Genomic DNA, 13,667 nt, shown 5'->3' with positions numbered 1-13,667 from the left:
GCTGGTAGCAATGGAAGTGGTGCGTTTCTCCTTGGGAGGATAGAGCAGCTCTCAAGCACACAGCCCATCTGCAGTTTTCCCAGGCTTCACAATTGTCTAGAAGTCAAAAATTTTGTCTATCTGAAGGTAAATATGTGTCTTCAAATATATGTATATATACAACATTACATGTATATGAAAATATTTATACCTATGTATGAAACTAGTAGGTTAGCTTTGACTACCTTTTGAAATACATCTAGGTTTCTGTAGTGGCTGGTCTACTGTACATTCCCAATTTGACCTGTTAAAAAAAACTTTGACCTAGACAGTCTAAATTTCAGGTTTGATTAGAAAGTAAACTGTTCAGCAAAAAGCTCAAATTGACAGGCTCACTGCATGGAGGAGAAAGTTCCCTACAACTTCTTTACAGCCCTGGACGGTTATACTCTTGGAGTCTATTGCAAATCCAGCACCATCTGGCAAAGCTGAAAGATAAGGTGTGGCTGAATGACAATTCACAAGTGAAAAGACATCTTGGTGGTGAGTTAGCCCAGAAACACTATGTCCCTTTAATTCAAGAGCTCTGGTGAGATGCTTAACTCAAGTAAAACGAACACAATTCAGCTGAGAAGCTGACAACATTCTGCTTTATACCACTTAGCATGTTGATACCTATACATTTACATGATCTTTGTGGCAACTGCATGTATTTATGCACCATTTGAAGGTAGATGTGCACAGAACCTGCTTTAAAGAGGCTTATGTGGGGAAGTAACTTTCAGAAAAATAGAACACTTCGGGAACACTCCACAGTTCTTACTGCTCTGGGCAAAAATAGCTTCGGAGCTAGTTGGTGAAGAAGGGAATTGGCACACTGAGAGAGGGGAGCTCAGTGCCACCACTGTCAGCCAGGCAAAATCTAGGCTAATTCCTACAACCCAGACAGCTGAGAGGTATGGAAGCAGCAGAACAGAAAAGCAAGTAAGAAGAGTAGGAGGAATTAACTCATCCCAGAGAGGCTGAAGTGGATCCGGAGCAAACACTTATGTCAATAAATAGAGGGAGGAAACAAAGAAGAGAGAAAAATTCTCACTTAAACGTTTATAGCAACAAGTCCTAGGAGAACTCTCTTGAGTTTGCATCCCATGGAAACAAAACCATCAATAATGCAATCCTGGAAAAGCGTCCCCACTCCAAGCCTTGAACAGTATGGATCCAGGAAATATTAAATCCATCTGCTGTGGAGAAAATGTTTTATCAACAACAAAAAAAACCCCATTTGATTTATTCTCTAGACATTGGGCTCAGACTCGGTCACTAAGCTATGCTATCTAATGTGGTTAGACAACTTCTAGGGAACTAACCTCTTGTTGCTGTTACTCATAGTATTTGCTTTTCCTCTACTGCCTTACTCATCTGATTCCCCCCTTCTTATTATGACTCTGGTTGAGCTGATAGGTCATAATTTATAGTACAGGCTGAGACTTTCATGCTTTTGTTGGTAACTTGAGCCAAGGAAGTGAGTTATTCTTGCCTTTGCCTTGTTTCTCTGTCTCATTCCTTCTCTGTCTGGGAGTTTACCTAGACCTTGTACGTACTAACTCTAGAGTACTACTCATGAGGAGAGAGGCTAATTAGCTTTGATCCAGATTTAGTTACAGTGCACGTCTGAGACTGCCTTTGGATGAGGTTTTTTTGCTGTTGTTGGTTTTTTTCTGGATAACCGGTATTCTGTAGAAGGCTACATTGATAGAGTACCTTTAGTCCCAACGCATTTTTCAAACCACAGATTTATCCACCTAAGTAATTCTAACTGATGTTAAAACATAGGCATAACTGGAGAATAGTGCAAAGTAGGCAGTTGCTCACGTAATGCTGGTAACCAAATTGCATGAAGATGTCCAAATCTCTTACTGTCAGACAGAAAGAAGTACATTCACATGGCCAAGAAAACCTCATCCCCTACCCCACTCCATCTCATTTCAAAAGAACCTCACATACCTCATGTTCTCAAGAAGAGCTTCCATAGACAGAGACCCGAGGGAGCCCCTACCTCAGCTGAGCATTTTGTTATTATTTCTGTTTTTCCACACAAACAGGATTTAATATGTTCCCTGCATCTTCCACCATCAGGGTTTCAGTACGTTCATGACCTACAGCAGGGATGGGTCTGGCCGGTTCATTCCTAGGCAACATCAAAAGAAAAGCGCAAGGGTTCAGTGAGGTAGCAGTAAGAAAGAACTGATGGTCAGTTGGAGCATATTGCATTTCTTCCCAGGAAAAGTTAAAAAGTTTAGCTCACCTGTCCACTGCTCAATAACCAAAGCCTCAGAACAAACAAACTAAAACACCTTCCCCCTCCAGAGTAGGGAAACGTCATGAGAGAATTTGAATGGGTCCCAGCAATAATGGCAAACACAGAGCTACCCAATTAAAGTATGCTTTACCTGCTTCAAACGTGCCCTCGTGATCTTTGCAATTGGAGCAGTAACTCCCAACGTGCTGTTTGATGGCTGCCGTGGCCTTGCCAAGGGTGGTTCCATGGTGGTGGTGAGCAAAGTGATTATTGTATCTGCAGTCACCTAGACACTGCAGCGTAGAAATCTGGGAGATGAAAGGCACCATATAAATATACAATATTATTACTGCTATTACTATTATTTCTCTGGCCTTTTGCCTCCACGTCTGGTTGAGTAAGAGAATATGAGTACTCCTGAACGTCCCCAACCCTACATTTAGTCAAGCCTTGTCTTTAGCACTGTAGACCTCCAGATATAATTTTTCCCATCATCGCAGTTCTCAGAGCCACAGACCACGTTTCTTTACTTGGTATTAACTTCAAAGTATTTTTCCTTTTAAAATACAAGTCAATGTTATTTGTTAAATGACTGTTTTGAACTTGAATCCAATATTTTTAGTAAAAAAAAAAAAAAAAAAAAAAAGTTTTGTTTTGTTTTTTAACTGGAAGGAATCCAAACTATCCACGGCTTTTATAACCCAGCTTCCTTATGAGTCAGGACATTTATTGCCAAAAAAATATTATCTTAACTTTATTCCTACTATATAGTAGTGACATCTAGTGGCTTTCATTAGTGTCAAGATGAGCAAGGGAGAGACACAATGGGCAGGACTGGCAGAATGATGGATTCAGGGAAGTTATTATGCCGTCGCTGAGAGTCAATGGAATTTAGGTGAGCTCTTTAAGATGTTTCTAAAATGTTTCTAAAATGTTTCTAATATTAAAAAATTCTAATAGGATAATGAAATTAGACTCTCAAGAGCCAACCTGAAATATTGCATTGTTCACAGCAGAGAGCTGCCTCCTTCACCACAAACTAAAGAAACAACGTTCTCTAATTTCTAAACCAAAGCTCAGTGCAAGGTTATTACCACATAACCTAAATATCATGGGCACAGCCCAGCTCCTTTTGAAAAAAGGAGTTGTGCCACAGTTTTCCATGAAGCAAAATCGTGTCTTAAACATTTTTTTCAAAGACAAAGCTCCTTCTCAGGCCTTCAGCCACGATACATTTGCATGCAGACTTAATTTTATACTCAGAAGCACCAAAAAATGTAATATTTGGCCTTCTAGTACAAGAATTGATGCAATGCCGTGGCAGAGACTGCTCACAAAGCTCCCTAAGTAATACTGGCACAAGAGTCTGGTAGAAATATCACATTTGTATTGGTGGCATGAAAGTTTGTCATTAGCTTTGTAGATGAAAAGGTTTGGCTTTTTTAAATTGTGGAATAACATTAATATTACATCAGTCTCTCTTTGTTTCTCACACTAAGATTGCCTGCAAAAATTGTTGTATTTTCTTTCAAGACAAAGTAGATTTTGCTTATAAAGTTTGAAAAACAATATTCACTTGGCTTTGGAGCTTTACACTATTAGACATTCCTCTGATTTCAAATTCTCCCATAAACTGTATATACATCCTCCTGTCCCTTCAGCTCAGAACGTTCTTCATCACTGAATTTTCCAGGTAAGAAAATCATTTAAGAACAAAAAAAATGCTGTAACTTAGAAACAGCTAGTAACGATTGCTTTGTTCAGTTGTGGACTTGCTCTACGTCCGTACAGGAAAGGAGAAAAAACATCGGAAACCTTATTTTGTACAAGCATAATACCCTGTGCTGGCAGCAGTTTAGATAAACCACAGGTTCATTCCACAATGGGCAGAACCCTTGTGTTAGCATTGCTGGAAAGCCTGTGTTATGCAACTGTTGTGTTCTGGCTCTGCAGGTGTGTGCCTGGGTATGCACGTGCATGCACGTGTTTTATTATGAAAGGATTTGCTCTCCCGTGTGCAGCAGTGACAGCACTCGGGAGGAAGTCATAGCTAGGAAACGTCTAATACAATATTTGCATTGAGCCTGCAGTTGGCGTCGGTGCCAGAGCTGTTGCTTGGCTCTCCCTCCTCAGGATTACTAGGGGGGGGTGTAACATTAAATGCAACGATCATCTTTGAAGCTTAGACTTCAGAACTGAGACGGTTTTTCCACGTTGGCAGTTAAGTTGCAGCCTTCTTCCAGAGATGCCAGGCGAAGGAAACAAACGCCCAACTCCACATCTGCCTGAAGCACCTTCCCGGGGCCAACCGAGCGCTTCCATTGCGGATCCATCCCAGAGCTCACCTGCTGCTCGGCTGCACCGCCATCACGCTCCTGGAGTCAGAGCCAGGTCGGACCCGGGGTGTTCTCCAGTGCTTCCCAGCAAACCCTGCTCAGGGCAGCACAGCCCTGAGGCCACAGCCCACAGGGCAGCATTCCCCGCGCGCTGGAAAGCGGTGAGTCAGACCAGCGGCCTGAGGGAAACGGCAAATGCTCCAGCAGGTCTGGTAGAAATATTTATACACCTGCATTTTCAAATATGCTCTACTTTCTCACTTTATAAATACAAGGGATCCAGTTGAACGCTTGGCCTACCAGAGCCAAGCGTGCCCTTTTTTATTTGATGAACCAGCTGTTTTTCTGGCCCGTTCGTATAAACATATTTGTGTGTGTTGATTTTGCAGTTCAGTGGGAAAGAGAAATAAAAGACAGTTCATGTGTGCATTTTTGTTGTGTATATAACTACCAGATAGAAAATTCCCTTCAGTCTCATCCACTTGTTTCCTTTACACGAAGGGAAGCAGCGTGTAAAACACTTCACAGAAGGCACAGAGGGCGGAACGTTAATGCTTTTTCAACAAACAAGTGCAAAATCTGCTCATACAGGTGAGATATCAGAGTAGGCCAGGTTACAAATCACCATAAGCCACAATATCACATAAAATCAGTCCACACACAGGAGAACTGACCAACCCTGGGCAGCGGGCTCCTCCTCACATATTCATTCCTTTGGATTTGGCCTCCACGTCTGCATTTCCATGAATGGACTAGCACTGGCATTAAAGATTCACACTGGGATTTTCAAGGACCCAAGATAGCCCCTTGTGGCACTAAAATGAGCGTTATACAGATTGCTTTGGCTGTCTCCTTCCACACAGGTAAACGAGGCACAAACCTACCCACATATCTCTGACATCACACACAGGCAGACAACAATTGCAAGCTCGTGAACCTCTTGTCAGGAGCTAATGCAACACGACAATCTCTACCAGCTCATAAAATTATAACAGGATGTCAAGGAATTTATTGCCAACTCTGAAAAAGAAAATCATTTCAATATCCTATTATGGCCTCACCCCAGCCTCATAACCTGCTGAGAACTAGGCTTTAAAATGCTGTACTAGCCAATCCCCATGAACTCTGACTTCTTTTTGGAGGCACTGTTTTTTTAAATTCAGCTATAAATAAGCTGCATTATGGGCTATTTCGAGGGGGATGTGCATCTGGAACACTGCATGGAAAACCTCAGGTTAATGCTCTTGACAGTTTGTCTCGGCAGTAAAAGGTAATTGCATGTAACACCACAAAAGTTGTGCAGTCCTCCACATAAGGAACTTCTCTTCACACAAATCACTGGAATTGGACAAAGAAGAGGACATGCTCCCTGGAAGAGTCAAATTTCATCTTCCTAATTTTATTTATTATGTAATTCTTTAACTTCATCTTAGGAATGCGCTTATAATTTAATATTTTGCTCTATTTCCATTTGTCTTTGGAGCCAAAATGAAGCAACTAAGGTAATATAAAATGATTCATCTAGATAAACTCTTACATCTCACTAGCCACTTAAAATAGGCATGGTATATTTTCACAGCTATCTCCCAGCTCCATTCATTAGGAATATCATTATGTTTTGTGCAGCAAATGAAATTCTGAAAATCTTATTTTCTGTGACCTTATTACACGATTTCACAGCCAAGCCAAAAGGGAGAAGACAAATTAATGGAGAAAGCCCACTGCCCAAAAGAAAGGCTTGTACTCTTGAAGATGTCAACTATAACAATGGCAATGGGAGTGTATAAACCAACATGTTAAAGCACTGGAGAAGACTAGCCAAAGTGATATCGGTAAGTTATGAGATTTCATTTCATTTTGAAGCAAGATAATATTTTCTTCTTCCTCTGGATTTTTTTCCACAATGTTTCATTTCCATGTAAGACTTTGAAGCTAATATTTGAATGCTCCCAAGGCGGCATGTTACAGGGACAGAACACTTGTCTAAGACACCTGCAGTCATGTGCTCTTTACAATTGCTTCACTAGGGATAAGGGAGATATGCCCCATCAACTTAAATGCTAGCAATTCTTTGCAAGTATGACAAGCAAATTCTGACCTTTTCACTGTCAAAAAGACAACCGTAGTTGGACTGGCACCAAAAGTAAAGGAGGAGAACAACCTACTTAATCCATAGCTGAGCCAGGTGGCTGAATATATGAGAGAGAAACGATTTCCAAGCTGCGTGCCAAGCTCATGTTCTCTGCAGTGGGGCCCTGTTTTGTGCTGGGGAAGAGTCAGGACACTGAATCGCAGTATCATGGGATACTTTGGGCAGAGAATTGACTGCTGTTGGCTGGAGGTGCTGAAAGACAGTGCTGATCTTGCTGTAGCTCTGAAAATAGATCTGCACCTGTTATTAGTGTCAGCATTGCCATTAAAATCCCATCCAAGGGCGTAAATAACTTGCAAATAAGAGAGATTTTCAAAATAGGCTCCACTCCTCTTCCCAAAAGTCAAGACAGAGTATTACAAGCATTAGAAGGAAAGAAACATAAGATAAAACCCCACTCAATTGAGAACTGTGCAACAAAAGTGTGAAACAACTACCCCAGGTTTAAGATGTGGTCAAAGATCAGCGTATTGACTCGGATGTACCTGAAGAAATACAAGGGCAGTTTAATGTGCCAGCTTTTCTCTTCCTGCTCTTCTTCATTCTTTACCTTGCACGTTGCTTCCAGGCTTGCCAAAGCAAAGATCATCTCTTACTGCTTTCTGCATTGTACCTGCTACCCAGGATCACTGCTGCAGTTGAATGTGGCTTTTGTTCTGCGACTGACAATGTAAGAAGGCAATAGAAGTTATTGTAACTAAAAATTTCCAAAAAATCAATCATTTAAAAAGTCTTTACTCTAGGGCATGACTTGAGATGTTTGAAATTCAGTAGCTGGATCGTGAAGCAGTTCTGCAGCACCTCCACGCTAATCGTCAAGCACAGCGATTTCAAAAATCATACTAAGATTTTCAAAATCTTCTCCCCTGAGATCACAGTGGGAACAAAACCACACATGTCTGTACAGGGAGGCAGAGGGCAAACAAAAAATGTGGAAGGATACGCATTTGGAAGGAGTTCTTTTTGAAGGTGTTCACTGCTTGTAAGCAATAGGTTCGGTGATGCAGCTAGGAGAGAGATGTAATAAACAGGTACATAAGTAATAAAAACTGATTACATAGGGAATATAGGTCCAAAGAGAGCAATAGCAATTTCACTTCTAAGTGTCTTTCCTAGATGTACTCCATCATAGGCTTGATGTCACGTTATCACATCCTTTAAATCAGCAGTTTCCATATTGTGCACGTTAGGAACACATCAGTTCCCACTACTCCCCATCTTGTGCCCACATTTTCCTATTTGACAAGATAGTTTTCTTTCCCGAGCTCATCCAAAGCAGAGCGTGCACCAGCCTGAGAGTAAGTGATTGGACGTACAGAGGGTCTTAGCTGAGATTTCTCATGCTGTCAGCCCATGTAACAACACGGATATTTCCTAATCAGCATGGGCACTGGCTGAGCAATAGGACACACATCCAGTCCGTTAAGTTCTTACACACACACACACACACACACAAATACAGATTTTCCTTAGAAAACAGTATCATCTGGAAGCCTGTTCTGTCACTGCAGTAAATGAGAAGAAGCATGGCAAGCATATTTGGGCTGTGTCACATGGGGCAAGTTAAAAGCTCGGCAATGGGATCAGGAGTTGCCAAAATGTCATAGAGGGAGTGGAAGAAATGAAAGCCTTGCCAGCTCTCACATGAATGTGTGTTGGCTCTAGCATTTATGCTGGATGCCTTTATGTGGCAACTTGAATTTCCTCATTTCACTGCTCGTGTTTCAGTGATCCGCTCATGGAATGAAAAAGCAAAACAAAACAAAAGCCCCCAGTGTACGTGATTAATGGCTCACGCCACATAACTCACAGCAAATAGCCAAAGGCTGGTCATGGCAAACAGGTCACCAACACTGCAAGGTGAAGCACACTTAATATGGGGTGTTCAGCCTGTTCTGACTCACAGACTATTAGAAATAGGTATTTGCAGGAAATTCACCAACAGAAAATACATAGGCTAGTTATTACTGGCATCTTTGTCAATCCTGTTATTTACCTAATACAGCAGAAGGTACAAAGAAGCCATGATGGTCTCCCAAGAAAACCAGCTGGATACAAGGAGCACGCACCACCCGCAAAGACACTCAAGTCTATGGACATGCAGGATTCAGCAATAACAAGCACGGCAAAATTTTCAAAAATATTGCTCAAAGTCAGCCCTGTGTTTTCAAAAGCACGTGGCACCAGATATACAGTAACCTTCTGAAAATCCATCCATCCAACTTGGTCCATACGCCAGGATTAAATCCTGCAGGAACTAACCCTGCAAAGGTATGACCTGGCTTCAGGCTCACTGTAGTCTCAGAGTGGTCATCAGATGCAGGAGAAAAATAAAACCTTGAGGGCAAAAGATCTTATCCAAGATCATCCGTAGAAATGCCTTGTTCTGCAGACTTGTTTTCTGAATGGGCTTCCCTCCCAGTACACCCCAAGTGGCAAATGGCCTGAAACACAGATGGATCCGCACCAGCGCATAGACGGCTGTAAATAGATCATATATAATGTGTTTCATTTTGTATTCCCAGCTTGCCAACAGATATTAGGCCATGTGTCTGGTCGTGAGAGAGAGAACTTAAGCCCTGCAATAATAGCTACAAAATTTTTCTTCGTTTATGGTTGTGGAAGAAGGGCCCCTATGTGGGATGAAGGCCCTGTTGTGGCTGAACGCAATGATTCATGTAAAGCCATGGACAAGCAGATGAGTGTCTGAACTGAACCAGGACCCAACCTCCAGGAGAGGGGAGGCTGCCCAGCGGCCTGTGGGCACCTTGCCACCTCCTTACTCTACTGCTACTCCAGTTCTTCCTCATGAGTGAGAAATGGACCATCTTTGCCATCTGCTCTTCACATTGTTCCTCAAGAAACCAGGCTGCTTTAACGTTTGTTATCCAAATACAGTACCTGTGGCTCTTTCATCCACGCAAATTAACGGTGCTGAAAGAATCACAGCAAATGAGCAATCAACAGCAACAATAAAAAACAGTACTGGCCTATTCCTGTTGTACTTGTTAAATGGTATTTGCAATTGCAGCCCAGGGCGTTTTGTTTACACATTCACATCCCTAAGGTTGTGTTAAACCTCATCACATCTAAAACACCACACTTCTAGTGCAGAAGGCTTGGAGGTTTAAATTTTTCCCCAGAATCTAGGCAAAGTACAATGTGTGAATCTTCAGAAGGAGCAGTATAGAAGAGGCAAACCCAATACAAGCAAGATGTTCACACGTAAGGACACAAAACTGCAGATATTCATGTTTTGGGACTACATGCATTCTAGCAAGTACACCGAGAGGAGCACTCAAAGGACATCTAGTCAATTTTCTTGCCCTGTAACAGGATCAAGAGCTTTCCTTCACAGAAATAATTCTGCTTTGTCTGTTCTGGATTGCCTATCTGCTCACCAGCATCTCCTGAAGTTAACACAGAAACATCATGAAAAAGCTGATCAAGCACAAGGTCTTTTGAGGAAGGAATGTGAGCAAGGACATTCTTGCACAGAACAGCATTATCATGGTAGCTGCAATGTGCAAACAAGCCCAGGCACTTGCTAGACCCATGCCTGTAGCAGTCCATCTACGCAGCAAACCAGACCCTGCGGATGTGGCTTTGAAGAAAAAGTGAATTCATTCTCAAACATTGCTATTTGCCTTGCTGGTCATTCAGGGCTAATTTTGGTATTGCTTTCATTGCTGCTCTTGCCCTGAATGTATAATTTTTCTGAATTCTGCTCCAGTTTTCTGTCCTAACCCTGTCAAGACGAGCAGTGCAGGCATTTATGGCTTTCTGTTCTCAGAGATGTGATCTTTAGCAAAGCAAAGTTTGACCTCTCTTGCCTTTCAGGCCAGTATAGCTCTCTCAAGGCATCACTGGCAGTAGGCACACAGAAGCTGTTTGACTGAGCAATAAAGATGCTACGGAATGAGAATAAAACATTTTTGTAAGGAAAACAATGCAAACACATGCCCCAGACCTGTGCCTTTATTGCCCTTCCAAGTGACAGAGCCACGGAGAAGCACAGACCAGATATCCTCAGCAAGAGGTTCAAACTGCAGCTCAGGGTATCTGACTCATTTTTCCCCCCAAGCCAGTAAATACACTGATATCTCAGTACCAGGATCCAACCTCTCACTTTGCTTAACCACACGCTTGCCTAAAAAAAAAAATCCCACAGGAGCACAACTACTTCCCTACCAAGCTTCTTCCAAGCCCTACTTGTAATTAAACTCCCTAGCACAGAATCATCACTTTTTCAGATCTGTTCTCAGCCCCCTAGTCCAGCAGCTGTCCCCACGAGCTTGGCAAACGTATGAAACAGCGAAGCTAAACCAGGCACTTGGCAGCTGCCAAGCCTTCAGCCAGGCCTTTCCCATGCTGGAGCAAAAGCTCCCCAGCTCCTGCCATGGAAGGATGCTAAGCAGCACATTGCCTCATCTTCTCCACTTCTCCCTTCTCCCCCAGACCCATGCAGTTTGCTCTTCCTCAGCATTATTGGAAACGTTAACATATTTTATTGTGTGTTGAGGATGGAATCAGGAAGCATGTCCGTGCATTGGCATCTCCTCACAGTGCCTGCCCAGGTTCTCTGGACCAATTCCCACTTGTGCTTGGGCATTTCATTTGTGAATTTGCAAACTTTTGTTAGTTTTTGACACCAGCAACATGAAGAAGCAAAACCAGATGGATACAACACGGAGATACATGTAGAGAGCATCAGCTTTGGTACAACCATACTGCTGAAACACTCAGCAACTCCAGCCTGAGACGACCGTGTCCAAAGGAAAGCCTTGCTGCAGCTAAGGGGCCGAGAGGTTAGAGCACAACCTGGCCACAGACTTCCAGCAACTTGTAAGCTACTCCTCAGCAATGGACATAATGGATAATATTTCCTTCCTCCCATTTGGTCCTTATCTTTAAACAAAAAAATCTTGTCATTCAGACACGCATTTTTTTTTTTAACCTAAGTTTCTACAGCATACGTTCCTTTTTCTACATATCACAGATCAATTCTTCCCAAGGTAAAATATTTGAATCCACAGCTTTTCTCAGATCAGAAAATCCAAGCGAAAAGGCTGGAATGCAGTTCACCATCTGAAGCCATGTAAACCAACACGTCAGGACAGCAGGAAGTCTTGGGAGGGTGCTAAAATTAAATTTTTCCCAAGCAAAACATTTTGATTAATTTGATAACCACCAGCATTTTATCTAGACATCAGCTAAGATTCCAATCTAGATAATGGGAAATGGCAGCTTTCTGCTAAAAGCTGAGGGAGATTATATATATATATATATATATAACAACATCCAAATAGTTTGGAAGCATTTGCTCCATTTCTGACGGAGAGTTTCACCTATAAGCAGCATACACTGGTATGTGTTTTAAAAAATATTTCCATATGCTAAAGGAATGCAAATGGTTGCCAAAGAAAGTGGCTGTTACAGCAGCAGGCTGGGGCTGTTTTTAAAGGAAAAACTGCTGCAGAAACGAGGTATCCACAGAGGTGCACTAAAGCAACACTAACTGCAGTGACCTTGAGATGACCTAGACCTCCTCATATTACAAAAATGAAAAGGGAGTTAGAAAATCTGAGGCCAATTAGACGCTTTTTTTTTTTCCTGGAGACATGATGAAATTTCCTGAAACAAAAACTTGAGCAAATTCTATAAAATACTTCTAGCTTTGGTGGAAAAATAAATTATTGCCTTTTTATCTCCTCATTCCTGAGGCGCAGAACTGGCCCACTTCTGTTTGTGCAGATGGATTGGAGGGAAAACACCCAGAGAAGGGCCAAGTGGTGAGATTCTTGGCACGAGCAATTAAGTGTGAAGTTATTCTCAGGGCTGCCTATTTGTTATTGCAGCAGGAATCATTAAGATTATATGGAAAGATATTGTCTGGGAAAAAGTGTGAAGTAAGGATTATGTGTCCTGAAATGCAATTAGCGAGCAAAGCATTGTCTGCCCTTGATGGGATCTCTCTGGACCAGCAGCACAGAGGTGCCTGCCTTCAGGTGGCTACCAGGACACTCAGCTTTACTTCATCACCAGGCCCAGAAGCAGGAGCCAGCATCGCCCTGAAGAAAGAGGGTTGTCTCTTCACTGCCCTCCACTGCTTCATATTCCCTCGTACCCATCTCAGTGGACCTTGGCCAGTAAAATGCAGTTTCTGGGCACTGTGGTTCATGGAGCATCGCCCCTACCACACACAGGCAGAAGCTGATAGAGAATTCAACATTCAACAGCCAAGCAGAGGCAGGTGATAGCTCAGCCTCCTGTTGATCACGTCCCACGTTTGGTGAAGGCTCATGATTCTAGAGAGCCTTCTCCTGCCCAGAACGTCTGAGAAGCAGCTGCTGGTTGCTTCCAGGGATGGCACAATTTTGCCTGGCCTGCATAGGCTGCTGCCCACAGTTTCATGAAGGCAATTGCCATGTTTCTGGGAGACCTACCTCACAAGAGAACCGTGCCCTTGGCTCACAGCTGAAGGCAGCTCAAGTGTGCAGAGCTCTCTCCTCCCCAGGGATGCAGGTGGGTAGGGCCAGGAGCGCTGGTTCAACTCCACGCAGCCAGAGCACAAGTTCTGAAGGAGAGTTCAGGGTCGATGCTTAACCTCTTCAATATCATATTGGTCACCGCTGTCCTGCTGCCACCATTCCTGCTAATACCACCAAGGTACTAGTGGCTTTCTCCACCATTCCCTTTCTAGGCACAACAGCTCATTTCTTCGTGAGGAAAAAATAGACCCCCAACAGCATGGTGTGAATGAGACTTATAGCTCTAGCTATGTTGACAGCAAGCTAAAACTCAGCGTTTGCAACAAGCTCCCCAGCGAGGAGTCATGAAGACTGTGACAAAGCTGACCTCTGGATTCTACATGGGCACAGACATAAGAGCAGAGGGGTTA

The sequence above is a fragment of the Numida meleagris genome, chromosome 12, assembly GCF_002078875.1.
Source record: "Numida meleagris isolate 19003 breed g44 Domestic line chromosome 12, NumMel1.0, whole genome shotgun sequence".
In the NCBI taxonomy this organism is placed as follows: Eukaryota; Metazoa; Chordata; class Aves; order Galliformes; family Numididae; genus Numida; species Numida meleagris.
Note: the sequence above shows the minus strand (reverse complement) of the source record.